This window comes from Triturus cristatus, chromosome 1_1 (assembly GCF_964204655.1).
Source record: "Triturus cristatus chromosome 1_1, aTriCri1.1, whole genome shotgun sequence".
Lineage (NCBI taxonomy): Eukaryota > Metazoa > Chordata > Amphibia > Caudata > Salamandridae > Triturus > Triturus cristatus.
This window is the reverse complement of record NC_140579.1, coordinates 122,897,767-122,910,200: the sequence shown is the minus strand read 5'-3', so window position 1 is coordinate 122,910,200 and position 12,434 is coordinate 122,897,767. Positions and strand designations below refer to the sequence as shown.

The following is a 12,434-nucleotide window of genomic DNA, read 5'->3' as shown; positions in this document are numbered from 1 at the left end:
ACCTTTGAGCCTTCCGACATCATGCATCCTAATTCTTCTTCTTGGCTCCCGTCTCAGGAGCTGGCGGAGTACGTCCAGACACACATTCGTCAACCTTTTGACAACGATGTGCGTACCCGTCTCCGATCTGAGTGTCCACGGCCTGATTTAGCAGACAAATTGGCAGATACTCCGGAGGTGGATCCCACTATGGTTACATATCTTAAAAAATATGCCAAGGACCCAAAAAGAGGCATTGATAGAGCATGGCGCTCTTGTCAAGATAAGTTATTGGACTTACTGGGACCTCTCACCAAGATTTTGGATTTAGGTTATCGGGCAAAGGAGTCTTCCTCCGCCATTGATCCAGACGACCTGATTGGTTGGGCTCAAAGAGCTATTTGTCAATTGGGAAATGCCAATTGTGCCATGTCCTCTGAACGCAGACGTTCTATTTTACTAAAGTTGGACCCAAAATTGGCTGAACTCTCCTCTTCTGAATCCGGTCCTTTGGTGCAAGGTTTATTGTTTGGGCATCCTTTCCTTAAGGAACTAACGAAATTTGTGGCCACTTTCAGTGGTCTTGACAAGGCTCAAGCTTCTATTAGACGGGCTTTTCGCCCGGTTTTTGGAAGGGCCGGACGATATAGGGGACGATCGTTCGGCCGCGGTTTTAACCAATCTAACCAGCGTGGTTTCCAGTCCCACCGTGGAGGAGGTCAGGACCCCAACTACACCACCAACAAGCCTTCCTTCTTCCCCTCCCGTAGAGGTCGATACCAATTCCGCAAAGGACGTGCCGCCGGTAATCAAGGAGGACATCACGATTCCTCCGCTTCAGGTGAGTTTGCTCTCTGCTACAGAAGTCATGTTGGGGGGCAGGATTCAGTTTTTTCTTCCCAATTGGCTCTTGATCTCCAGCGATGCATGGGTGTTGGAGACTGTCAAAGGTTTCAGAATAGAGTTTTTCAGTTGCCCAAGTCAACCTTTCCCTCCTTCTCCTTCTCCCTTGATTTTTTCCCTTCACGATCAGGCGATTATTTCTGGGGAAATAGACTCCCTCCTGAGGAAAGGGGCTGTTGTCCGGTCTTCCCCTCATCCTCAGGGTTTTTCAAGCAACGTCTTTATAGTTCAGAAAAAAGGAGGCGGTTCCAGGTTAGTTCTCAACCTGAAAGAGTTCAACGGCTGGATTGTTTATCGCCACTTCAAGATGGAGGGCATCCATCTTTTGAGGGATCTTCTTCAGGAAGGGGACTGGATGGTCCGCCTCGATCTGAAGGATGCGTATTTGTCGATCCCCATTTACGGTCCTCATCGCCGGTTTCTCCAATTCCAATGGCAGGGTGTCTGGTACGAGTTCAAGGTTCTCCCGTTCGGCCTCTCGTCAGCACCCTGGTGCTTCACGAAGCTTCTGAGGCCCGTGGTGGAGTCACTGCGAGCTCGGGGAGTTCGTCTGATAATTTATCTGGACGACATTCTTATCATGGCTCACTATCCCCGTCTGTTAATGCTCCATTTGGATTGGTCAATAGATCTCTTACAGTCACTCGGATTTCTAGTGAATCCTCAGAAATCTATTTTCCGCCCCTCGCAGTCGATAGAATTTCTAGGTTTTCTGATCAATTCCCTCCCTTGCCAATTGCTCTTGCCCCTTCAGAAGATCAGGACGATCAAACGGGAGTTGAGATTGATTTTACACAAACAGCTTGTGTCGTTGAGATCTATAGCTCGGATTGTCGGTCTCAAAATGCGTCATCTCCAGAAAGGCCTCAAGTATTCGGATCAGATTCCTCTTTCAGAGGAAGCGAGGTGGGAGATGTTGTGGTGGTTGGAACACATGGAGTCCTGGAATGGCCGAGCCCTGTTCGGGGTGTCCCCGGAGGTGGTGATAGAATCCGACGCCAGTCGGTGGGGTTGGGGAGCCCGTTGCGGTCCAATGTCCACGGATGGCCGGAGGTCTTCGGAGGAATTATCTCTCCATATCAATTGTCTGGAACTTCTGGCGGGGTCGTTTGCGATCCGTTGTCTGTCTCCACGCATGACGAATTGTTGCATTCTCCTGCGCATGGACAATGTCTCAGCGGTTCGATATGTCAACAAGTTAGGGGGTACACGTTCCAAGATTCTAGCAGAGATAGCCAAAGATTTTTGTCACTTTTGTCTTCAGAGAAACATCACGGTGATTGCAGAGTACCTGCCGGGTCACAGCAATCTGGTGGCAGACTGGAATTCTCGTCATCTTCGGGATTTCAGCGACTGGAGACTTCACCCTCGAGTGTTTAGATACCTGTCTCGTATGTGGGGCCCCTGCCAGATCGATCTTTTTGCCTCTCGCCTCAACACTCAACTTCCTCAGTTTTTCAGTTGGCGTCCGGATCCGGAGGCTCTTGCCACGGATGCATTTCTACAGACATGGCCGTCTCTTCTGTGTTACGCGTTTCCCCCATTTGTCATGATATCCAGGGTTCTGGCACGCATGAAATTTTATCAGACGGAGTTGATTCTGATCACCCCTCTCTGGAGGGCTCTGGCTTGGTTCCCGGTTCTTCTGCAGATGTCTTGTGCAGTGCCATTTCTTCTTCCCCAACTGTGGAATCTGTTATTGGATCCTCTCGGCAATCCTCATCCTCTAATAGAGTTGGGTCAACTCTCTCTGGTGGCTTGGCGGGTTTCGGGGATCGCTGGCAAGTCTCAGGCCTTTCGGGAGACGCTTCCAGATTTATCAACGAAGCTTGGTCTCCCAACACACACAAACGTTATGCTGCTGCATGGAAACGTTGGTGTGATTGGTGCGCTCAACGGGAAGTGGATCCCTCTTCAGCGGATGTCACTTTGATTGTAAACTTTCTTGCATCCATTGCCTCCTCAGGGCTTGCATATCAGACTGTCAATAATTTTCGTTCGGCCATCTCTGCAGGACATATTCCTATTAATGATAAACCTGCGGGTGAACATCCTTTGGTTTCTAAATTACTCAGGGGTATCAGATTGGTTAAACCTCCTTGTCCGAAATATGTTGCTTTATGGGATGTGTCTATTGTCTTACGTTTTTTAGAGGCTTGGCCCTCCAACGACTCGTTATCCCGCAAGCAACTATCTGCGAAGTTGACTATGCTGTTATGTCTGGTCTCTTGCAAACGTGTTTCTGACGTTCGCGCGCTAGATCTTGCAGGTCGTACTTTTTCACCTGGAGTTACTTTTTCTATTTCCAGACGTACTAAGTGTCATACTGCTTCAGTCACTTATCCAAGTTTTCCCAATAATCCAAAACTTTGTGTAGTATTAAGGATTATGAGGTAAGCACTGCTCATTTTCGACAAGATATGCATGGTCAATTGTTGATTGCCTTGCAAAAACCTTTTCGCCCTGTGACCCCGGCTACTTTAGCAAGATGGGTCGATGGCTCACGGGTGAGGCAGGTATTGATGTTACAACATTTGGTGCGCATTCTACTCGTGGCGCAATGGCTTCCAAGGCTTTTTCTATGGGAGTGACCTTAATGGATATTATGAAAGCAGATGATTGGTCAACTGACTCTGTTTAAAACTTTTTATTATAAACCTATTTTGGATATTGCTTCTGTTGTGGTGGCTCAGCTTTGAACAAGCATAATCGGAGCCTCCGGTCCTGACATAGAATTCAAAATTTGCGAACATACGTGACAAGAATTTTCAATTCTATTAAGGACACGGAGGCGAGGATTATCCCACCCATTTTTCTGTCATGTAATTTTGCATGTATATTTTTGCATATGGTTATTTTCCATGCTATATTTCTTATGTATTTTGGATGATTTCCTTGTTTTTTCTTCCCTCCCCTTAGTATCTATACCTTTCTTTCATTTAGGAATGGTATATTACGACTTTTTATCTTTTTCAGGTCCTGATCCGAAGTGAGTTGCGCTCCTCTATTCTGTCTTGGATTATCTTTTGGATATCTGCTGGTTCCGGTTTTGGGATGTCGACTGAAGCATCACGTCAGCTGTTCCGACCTGTTGGTCTCTTGTGGCAGTGATCGAGCTACGTTGTTTTTCTTCCACGCTCTTTTCCAGATGTTGAACTATTTTTCTTCTTCTAACTGTTCTACTTACCAAAGAAAGAGGATGTGGTATTCTCTTGGTGACCTTTTATACGAACACACTCTATGGTTATTACGTCATACCCAATGGGTTCATGGGTATTGTAGTTTTTAGTTTTATTTATTGTAATGTGATTGGCTGCTGAGCAAATTTCAAGTAAAGAAATGAGAAGCATAATCCTCGCCTCCGTGTCCTTAATAGAATTGAGAATTCTTGTCACGTATGTTCGCAAATTTTGAATTCTTCAACAGAAGCTGCTTTGTGGGCATGTAACAGTTACCTGTGTGACTTCACACAAACAATGTTGAAGGTGTGCATGTAGAAGGAGCCAGCAGAGGGGGTGCAGCACACATGCATATTCGGTTATTATTGTAGTGTACTTGTGTGGCCGATGCGCCCCTCTGCAGAGACCTTCTGTTGTCTTGTCCTTGTGGGCATGTGCTAGAGCAGTCCTGCAAGGGACGGCCAGTGCCGGCAAGCCTCACACTGTTGTCTCAGGTATGGTGCCGAGGGCGGTATGTGGGGCTTCAGTGGCCATTCTGCCAAATCTGCCTTTCTTTTGAGAGAGAATCCTGCAACCGGACATATCTTAAGAGTAAACCCAACACAGCTTTTTACTGGAAATCAATTTTTAATAATCATAGGTAGGCAACATTTCACAGATGGGAATATATTTCATATAAGACATTGTACTCTAGTCCAGTCACGCGCCGACTCTCCTCACGCACGCTGGGTGACGGCTGTGCTCCAACCAATCAGAGAGCACGCTGGGCAATGACTCATCAACACACTGAAAGTACATTTTTGTATTCAAACATGCACAGTTGTGAACAATTCTGTAGTAAGACGTGTTGTGCAAGAGTCCCACACTTGGACTGATAACTGGCGGTACTAGCAGCGGTGGAGACACTTGGAGATCCTCTCAGGAGACAGACTGCTGCTTTTAACGTCCCTGCTGAAACACAAGAAAGATATAGTTACTTTCCAAATGCTTCTTAACGCATTCGCGTTCTTGAGGACTTGCAACTATGGCTGTGACTGGATTTCTCGAGGACCTGCTGTCGAGCTGGCAGAGCTGTGCAGGGGAGTTGTAGTACTTACTGCTCAGGTCACACCGCTGTTACTACACCGTCTCAGCTACTAACATTCAGCGGAACCCTTACTTACAACGAGAGTAAAGACTGAGCATGAAGAAAGTGGGCATGCTGCCCAAGGTGAGTTCAAATCATATAGAAAATCAAAGGGTTTGTAACCATGATTTCTGTGAGGCAATGAAAATGCCTCCGAAAATGGATAATGCAGAAATCTGAATTGTATTGTGAACATCACTCTATGTATGAGGCACTGGGCACAAATAAGTAAGACCGACAGACATGAGGTGAATACTTTACAAAAGTAGTAAAGTGTAAATGATGAGGATCACAAGCTTTGCCTCCATGGCAGCTGGAGAAGAATGACGATTCTCCAATTATTATACAGAGAGAATCTTGATTTCATTAAAGACATTCGGAGGCTAGCATTATGCAAATACTTTTATTTGCTGCCCAAACATGCAGCCCTTTAAAGAATGTTATTACATCATAAACGAAAGAACATTAGCAACATAACAAGTAGGTAGTCTTGGTTACGATCATCCTCTTGGACTGCGATGACACAGCAACGTGAACTTGAGACTCCAGAAAATCCGGTTAGTCTTTGGTATCTAAGAGGAAGCAAAGAGATCTAGTAGTAATAAAAGGAATACATCCCTAGATCAATCTTAAACAAAAAAATGTAATAATCTTAATACCAAATGCATAAGTATTAAACAACCCAAACCTCTCTGGGAGAGGAGGGTGGGATAATGCTAGCCTCCGAATGTCTTTAATGAAATCAAGATTCTCTCTGCATAATAATTGGAGAATCGTCATTTCATTACAAGACCGGAGGCTACCATTATGCATGTTTAAAGCCATGTAGAGCTACACTGCTAACATGCTCTATTGGTCTCAAGTAAAACTTAGAGAAAGTACTTGCGTTAGACCAATCTGCTGCTTTAAGTATTTCGGGTAGGGAACCTCCTCCCCAAAATACTTTGCTAGCCATAGCGCCTCTGGAAGAGTGAGCACCAAACCTAGACAGATCCACTCCAGCTTCCTGCATGATAGAGCGGATCCACCTTGATTAGGTAGCTGACGAGACAGGTTTAAAAGGTTTGACATAAGATAAAAGAAGTTGGTCGGAACCAACAGGTCTGAAAGGAGAAATTTTGTTTTCATAACATTACATACAATTAACAACAAACGTTTTTCACATTCCTGAAAGGTAGGATAGAAGATGGATTCAGACATAGTTTTTGTTCTTTTCCAAATATCAAAATGAACGCCTTCACAGGAGTAAAATCTATTTGAAACCTCCAGTGCTCTAATATCGGATACCCTTCTGAAGGAAATCAGGCATAAAAGAGTAGCTAGTTTCATAGATAGTCTTTTAAGGGATTGAGAACTATTACTAGGCCTTGAGATGAAAAGATTAAAAATAAGGTTAACGTCCCAAAGGGATTGATAACGGGCCTTGGGAGGTCTCCTTAGACGGATGCCCTTCATAGCTCTTTTGATAAGAGAGTTGCTACCAATTGCCAGATTGTTAATAAGAGAATGACCAGATGAAATTGCAGATCTATAGCAATTGATGGTTCTAAAGGAGAGACCTAGGTCAAAAAGATAAGCAAGGTAATTAGCTATATGTTGGAGAGGGCAGTGAACGGGATCCAAATCCCTTTCCAGGCACCAACTAGACCATTTTCCCCAAATGCCTTTGTATCTTTTCCTGGTACCTGGAGCCTATGAGTCTTTCAGTAAGCTTTTAGCCTCTCCCGAAAGATCAGGATATCTTCCTGAATTCCTGATATCCTCCAAACAAGAAGGTTCATCTTCCCTTCTAGAACTAAAGGATGTTCTTCTCCGTCTGGGCCCAAGAGAAGGTTCAAGGATGAAGGAGTTAGACGAGGGAAATCCACCGCCAATTCCATTACTCCCGGAAACCAAACCTGGGACTTCCAAAAAGGAGTTATCAGGATGATTGAGCAAGGTTCGAGTCTGACCTTCCACAAGAGTCTCTGAATCATTGAAAAGGGGGGAAAGGCGTAAGCTCTCATCCCACTCCAAACTTGGACGAAGGCATCTATACCCGAGGCATGTGGGTCTGGCCTCCAACTGAAGTACCTCTGTACTTGGTAGGTTAATCTGCTGGCAAACAGATCTAAATGGATTGGACCCCAAAGTTTCTGAATCATAGAGAAGATCTCGGGATTCAATTTCCAATCGCTCGAATCGTAAAGGAATCGAGAGTTCCAGTCTGCCCTCAAGTTTTCTGAACCGGGAATGAATTCCGCTCTCACTGTTATTTTCTGATTCCAACAAAAATACCAAATTCTTTTGGCAATATCTGAGAGATTTTTCGATCTCGCCCCACCAAGGCGATATTTATAGGAGACAGCTGAGAAGTTGTCTAAACGGATAAGGGTATTTGAGTTTTTCAGCTGTTTCTTGAAGCTCATCAGAGCATTCAGAGCTGCTAACAATTCTAACGAGTTTATGTGGAGGGATTGTTCTTCTATGGACCATCTCCCTCCAGTCTCTAAATTGTTTAGGCGAGCACCCCAACCGCGATTGCTCGCATCCTATTCTAGAGTAAAATCTGGAACATTGCCGAAAATAGCTTTCCCGTTCCATGATTGGAGATTTTTCAGCCACCAATGAAGGTCCTCCATCGCGTCTTCCGAAAGAGGTAGTGTGTCCTCGTACCAAAGGCCTTTCCTCAGACCCAAAGCTTTTAGTCTTTGAAGACCCCTGTAGTGAAGAGGACCGGGAGAGATAGCTTGGATAGAAGATGAGAGGAGTCCTAAAACTCTGGCTAGATCTTTTAAACGAATATGATCTTTGGAGAGGGTTAGAGAAACTTGTTTTTTTATTTTGATCACTTTCTTGTGAGGAAGAATTAGGTTTGACTTGATGGTATTTACATTGAATCCTAGGAATTCTAATTCCTGAGACGGGGTCAGAATAGATTTCTCTGAGTTTACAATGAATCCCAGATCTTGAAGGCGATCCATGGTCATTTTCAAATGTTTCAGAATCTCTAATTTGTCTTGAGACATAATGAGGATATCGTCCAGATAGATTATTAAGCGGATTCCTCTCTCTCTGAGGTGGCTGACTACAGGACGAAGCACCTTGGTGAAGCAACAAGGGGCTGAAGAAAGACCGAAGGGAAGACATTGGAATTCGAAGAGATTCCCTTTCCAGGTGAATCTGAGGTATTTCCGAAAATCCTCGTGCATAGGGATGGTAAAATAAGCATCCTTCAGATCCAGCTTTACCAACCAATCCTTTTCCTGTAAGATATCTCTCAGAAGGTGGATACCTTCCATTTTGAAATGTCTGTAAGTTAGAAATTGGTTTAAGGATTTTAAGTTTATGACGGGACGCCAGCCCTTGTTCTTCTTTTTCACAAGGAAAATAGTGCTTAGAAAACTTTTTGACATTTCTGAAAGCGGGATCTTTAAAATTGCTCCTTTTTCTAACATTTGTTGAACCTCTGACTCTATTAAACTCGAATTCTCTTTGTCTAGAATAATCTCTTTGGGAAACCTTTCCTGGAAAGGATCTAGAAAGAAGTCTATTTTGAACCCTGTCACGGTCTCTAGAACCCATGGGTCTTTGGTGATTCGGAACCAATTTTGAACAAAATATTTCAGTCTTCCTGCTACTTGACAAGGAACGGAGTAAGTTTGACTTACCTTGGAAAGACTGGTTTGAGAAATTCGATCTTCCGCCACGGGCTCTTGAACCCCTTCCTCTTTGGGGGTAGAAGTTGGAGCATGATCCTCTGTAGGGGCGACTCTCTCTTGATTCATGAGGGAAGAATGGGGACTTGTAGTAGCCGCGGCTGGCAGGTAGTCCCCTTCTGCCAGCCCTTCCAAAAAGTGGACGTCCACCAAAGACTCTACGGATATTAGATTGAGCTCTACTAAAAGCATTAAAGGCTTGATAGAAGTATTATTAGCTCTTGCCTGTTCGGTCATATCCAAGATTTTGGATATCGGACCCATGGCGTCCAGAAGCATGTCTTGAGCTTGTTTCAAGCATTTCTCAATTCCCTTTCTAGGGTCTCTTCCTGATTTAAAAAGGAAGGAGATTAGGTCTGGGTCGAGGTTAGGTGTAGTACAAATTTTATCCTCCGTTGAGGGTCTGGGACATTCATTTCTCAACAAATTTCGTGTATTAACGTCAAGAGGTTTTCTTACCCATTTAGATATATATTTTCCTACGTGGTCCATAGGCCACAATTCAGTGCTTCGAGGGTGGCGAATGGTAGTAGGGTTAAACATCTCCTCCCCATGGGGGTCTTTAACACTGAGGGAGGATGTTGAGGCTTGGTCTAAGTCCTCATCAAGGTTATCAAGGGTATCTTTTGGGTCAAACACAAACTCATCAAAATCCTCATATTCTGATATTTCATCATAGTAGTCTTTAAAATAATCTTTTGTCCCGTAAAGGGTACCGCTTTCTATCATGCCGCTATGGGCACCCATTCTCTCTGCCTCAAGGAATTGAGGTCTATCTATTGTGTCGCTATGGGCACCAAAATCTTTTGTAGCGTGAGAGCTACCACATCTTTTGGCATTGATAGATGCCTCCGAAATATGTTTTCTTTTTTGGGAAGCTTTTCCCTTATTTTGAGTCCCAGAGGTGGAAGGCGATTCTCCATCGGAGAGTGAGAAATAAATCTCCTCAGGAGGGGAAGGCCTTTTCTTTTTAAAAAGAGCAGCATCCACTGCTTCTTTAATTGATAATTTTAATTCTTTATCAATAAACCTTTTAAGGTTATCATCTAAAGTTTCCTTCGGGGGGATTTGTGACGCATTTCCGTCAAAATCCATAATTATTAAATGCTTTAAATAAAGAGGAGATCCCCAATTGAATTTAATGATTTAAAAATAATTTCAGGATGGCTTGCCCAGGCTATTAGGAAAAGGTAAGCGATTTATGATAATAAGCGATTGAATAATCACTAGATAAACTGTCTATTCAATTTTTAGGTAAAGGTTAGAGCTAAAATAGGCCACTAGGTGGCGGTATTGTTAAGAAACCTCGCGTCGTCCTGATCGAGGGCTCCTAGATCAACCGTTGAAGTGTAGTCGTCAGTTGCAGGCGGAAGTGAGATTAATACGGAAATAGCGATCGCGAGGAGACGCTGCGTGGAAGACGCTCTCCTCGTGGAAAGACGCGTTTGAGCGCGAGGGAAGGACGTACAGAGTACGAGGATGCGCTCCCGTGTCTCGTTACAACATCGTGAATCATGAGACACGGGAAAGTGCGTTTGAAATGCTAACAAGTCCCGTAGAATGGTGAGATGTGCTAAACGTTTAAAATGTAAGATGTACGATGATATTACTCGACGTGAAAGTACAGTAGTGTTAATCTGATGGCAAATGTACGGATGATGGTCCGTTAGCGTACATAGTGAAAGACACATTTAGGTAGACAGAAAGATAAAGGGTCACTAAAGGAGGGGTAAAACCGCCATAAATTGGCAGGTAATGTTGACAAAGATTGAAATGGTACGTGGTATATCAGACCAAGGTAAGGGGCATATCGTTCAACCCTAATTATATATAATATCATACAAGACTATACTATAGATCATACAAGTCTAAACTATAGGCATATATAAATCAAACAATGTATAAAATGTTAAAATATTGTCCATGGGGTATACATGTATCATGAATAATAAGGATAGGAAGAAAAAAAGTTCCTTAGCTGTGTCAGGGCAGCAGACAAAAGAGGATGATCGTAACCAAGACTACCTACTTGTTATGTTGCTAATGTTCTTTCGTTTATGATGTAATAACATTCTTTAAAGGGCTGCATGTTTGGGCAGCAAATAAAAGTATTTGCATAATGCTAGCCTCCGGTCTTGTAATGAAATTATATCGCTCTAATTTGGCAACCCCAAAATATAGTAATAGTAGTTGTGATAGTATGGCCACCTGCAGTGACTTTATAGTGACTTTATAGTTTGAGTGAAAGGGCGAGGCGGATCTTCTACCTAGAAGTCTACACCTCATTTTAATGCCAGTCATGGCTACAGAGCGCTGTACAAAAGAGATCTCACTTGAGTGTGCAAGAAAGGCGGGTTGGGGAGCATGGGGGGGCGCAGGGGGAGGGAGAAGAAAGGGAGGGTTTAAAATAGGCCAGAATGGGGGTGCCATTTGGGTAGTACTGTATGGAATGGGCCTAATGAATTAAAGGACTAGAGTGTTTAAGAGAATTTTATGGATATACAATGTTGGTGAATCATTAACAATGAGCAGTGTGCATTCACAGACATGATCTTATGTGTATTAACTGACCATGCAATGCTTTAGAAAAGAATGTTCATAATGTGTTGAAGTGTATTTTCTAATGTGTTTTAGTTGGGCCACATTTCTGTGTAAAGCACCATTTTGACCAAGATGGAAATAATTGCTAACGCTCTGTGCAGTGCCTGTCCCCAGGGCCGTCTTTAGGGCAGTGCGACGGGTGCGACCGCACCGGGTGCTGACCTCATTGGGGGCATTGCTTTGAGTAATAACTTTTGATTGTAGAGATGAGGGGCGCTTTTGCCTTCTGGTATGAGCAAATACGAGAAGGCGGTCACGGGGCATGGGGGTGCCAAAAAGGATTGTTGCACCGTGCGCCACCAGCACTGAAGCCGTCCCTGCTTGTCCCTTCACACCCATCCTCTCCTCACAAGCTGCACAATATACCGTCAAGCTGCAGGGTACTTGGATATTTCCATTATTGTTCTTGATAGAAGCCACCACGCTGCTCTGCAACTCGTGCTATCATTTTTTAATGTTACTTTCGCACTGTCACTATTTTAACCTTATTACTGCTGAATTAGAATTTGTATTGCTACCTTAAAGTAGTCGAATCATGCCGTCTTGACGGCTTTTAGATGCCTCCATCTAGCAAGCAAGTAAGAATCTGATTGGTGTACTCCGCAGGTCATAAAACTATGGCGGCAGCGCCGCTGGCGCGCTAAACGCACGCCAAAGGCAAGCCCATCTGCGCTTGTCCGCGGCCGGGCCAGGGGCCAGTTATTATGCCCTAAAACATATCTATATACTTGAAGAACTGAAACTTCTGGCCCCACAAGATAAGCAGCAACTTGACCCCTCATTTAAATACAAGGTCAACAGACTCTGCCTTCTAAATTCTGGCCTAGCAGTGGAACCAACTGTCTTTTTGCGTGTAAACAGTGCTTAATTTGAGCCGGTGGTTTCAGGTGTGCGGCACTGGCACTTAATTGTCAACACTAGCGCTTGTGACAGTCTGCCATAAGGTGG

The 12,434-nt window shown here is 44.0% G+C and overlaps 1 protein-coding gene across 8 annotated transcripts in view; it reads right to left on the bottom strand.

Moving 5' to 3' along the window:
- Window positions 1-4,668: 4,668 nt before the first annotated feature.
- Window positions 4,669-12,434, bottom strand: part of EPS8L3 (EPS8 signaling adaptor L3) — a 183,522-nt gene continuing 175,756 nt past the window's right edge. For 3 of the 8 annotated variants that reach the window (XM_085613948.1, XM_085613938.1, XM_085613920.1), the window contains exon 20: window positions 4,669-5,012. The gene's annotated coding sequence lies outside the window, so the exon portion shown is untranslated. Of the gene's footprint in view, window positions 5,013-5,578; window positions 5,760-12,434 lie in introns of those variants that run through there. The other 5 variants (XM_085613974.1, XM_085613966.1, XM_085613928.1 and 2 more) reach the window with 3 other exon arrangements.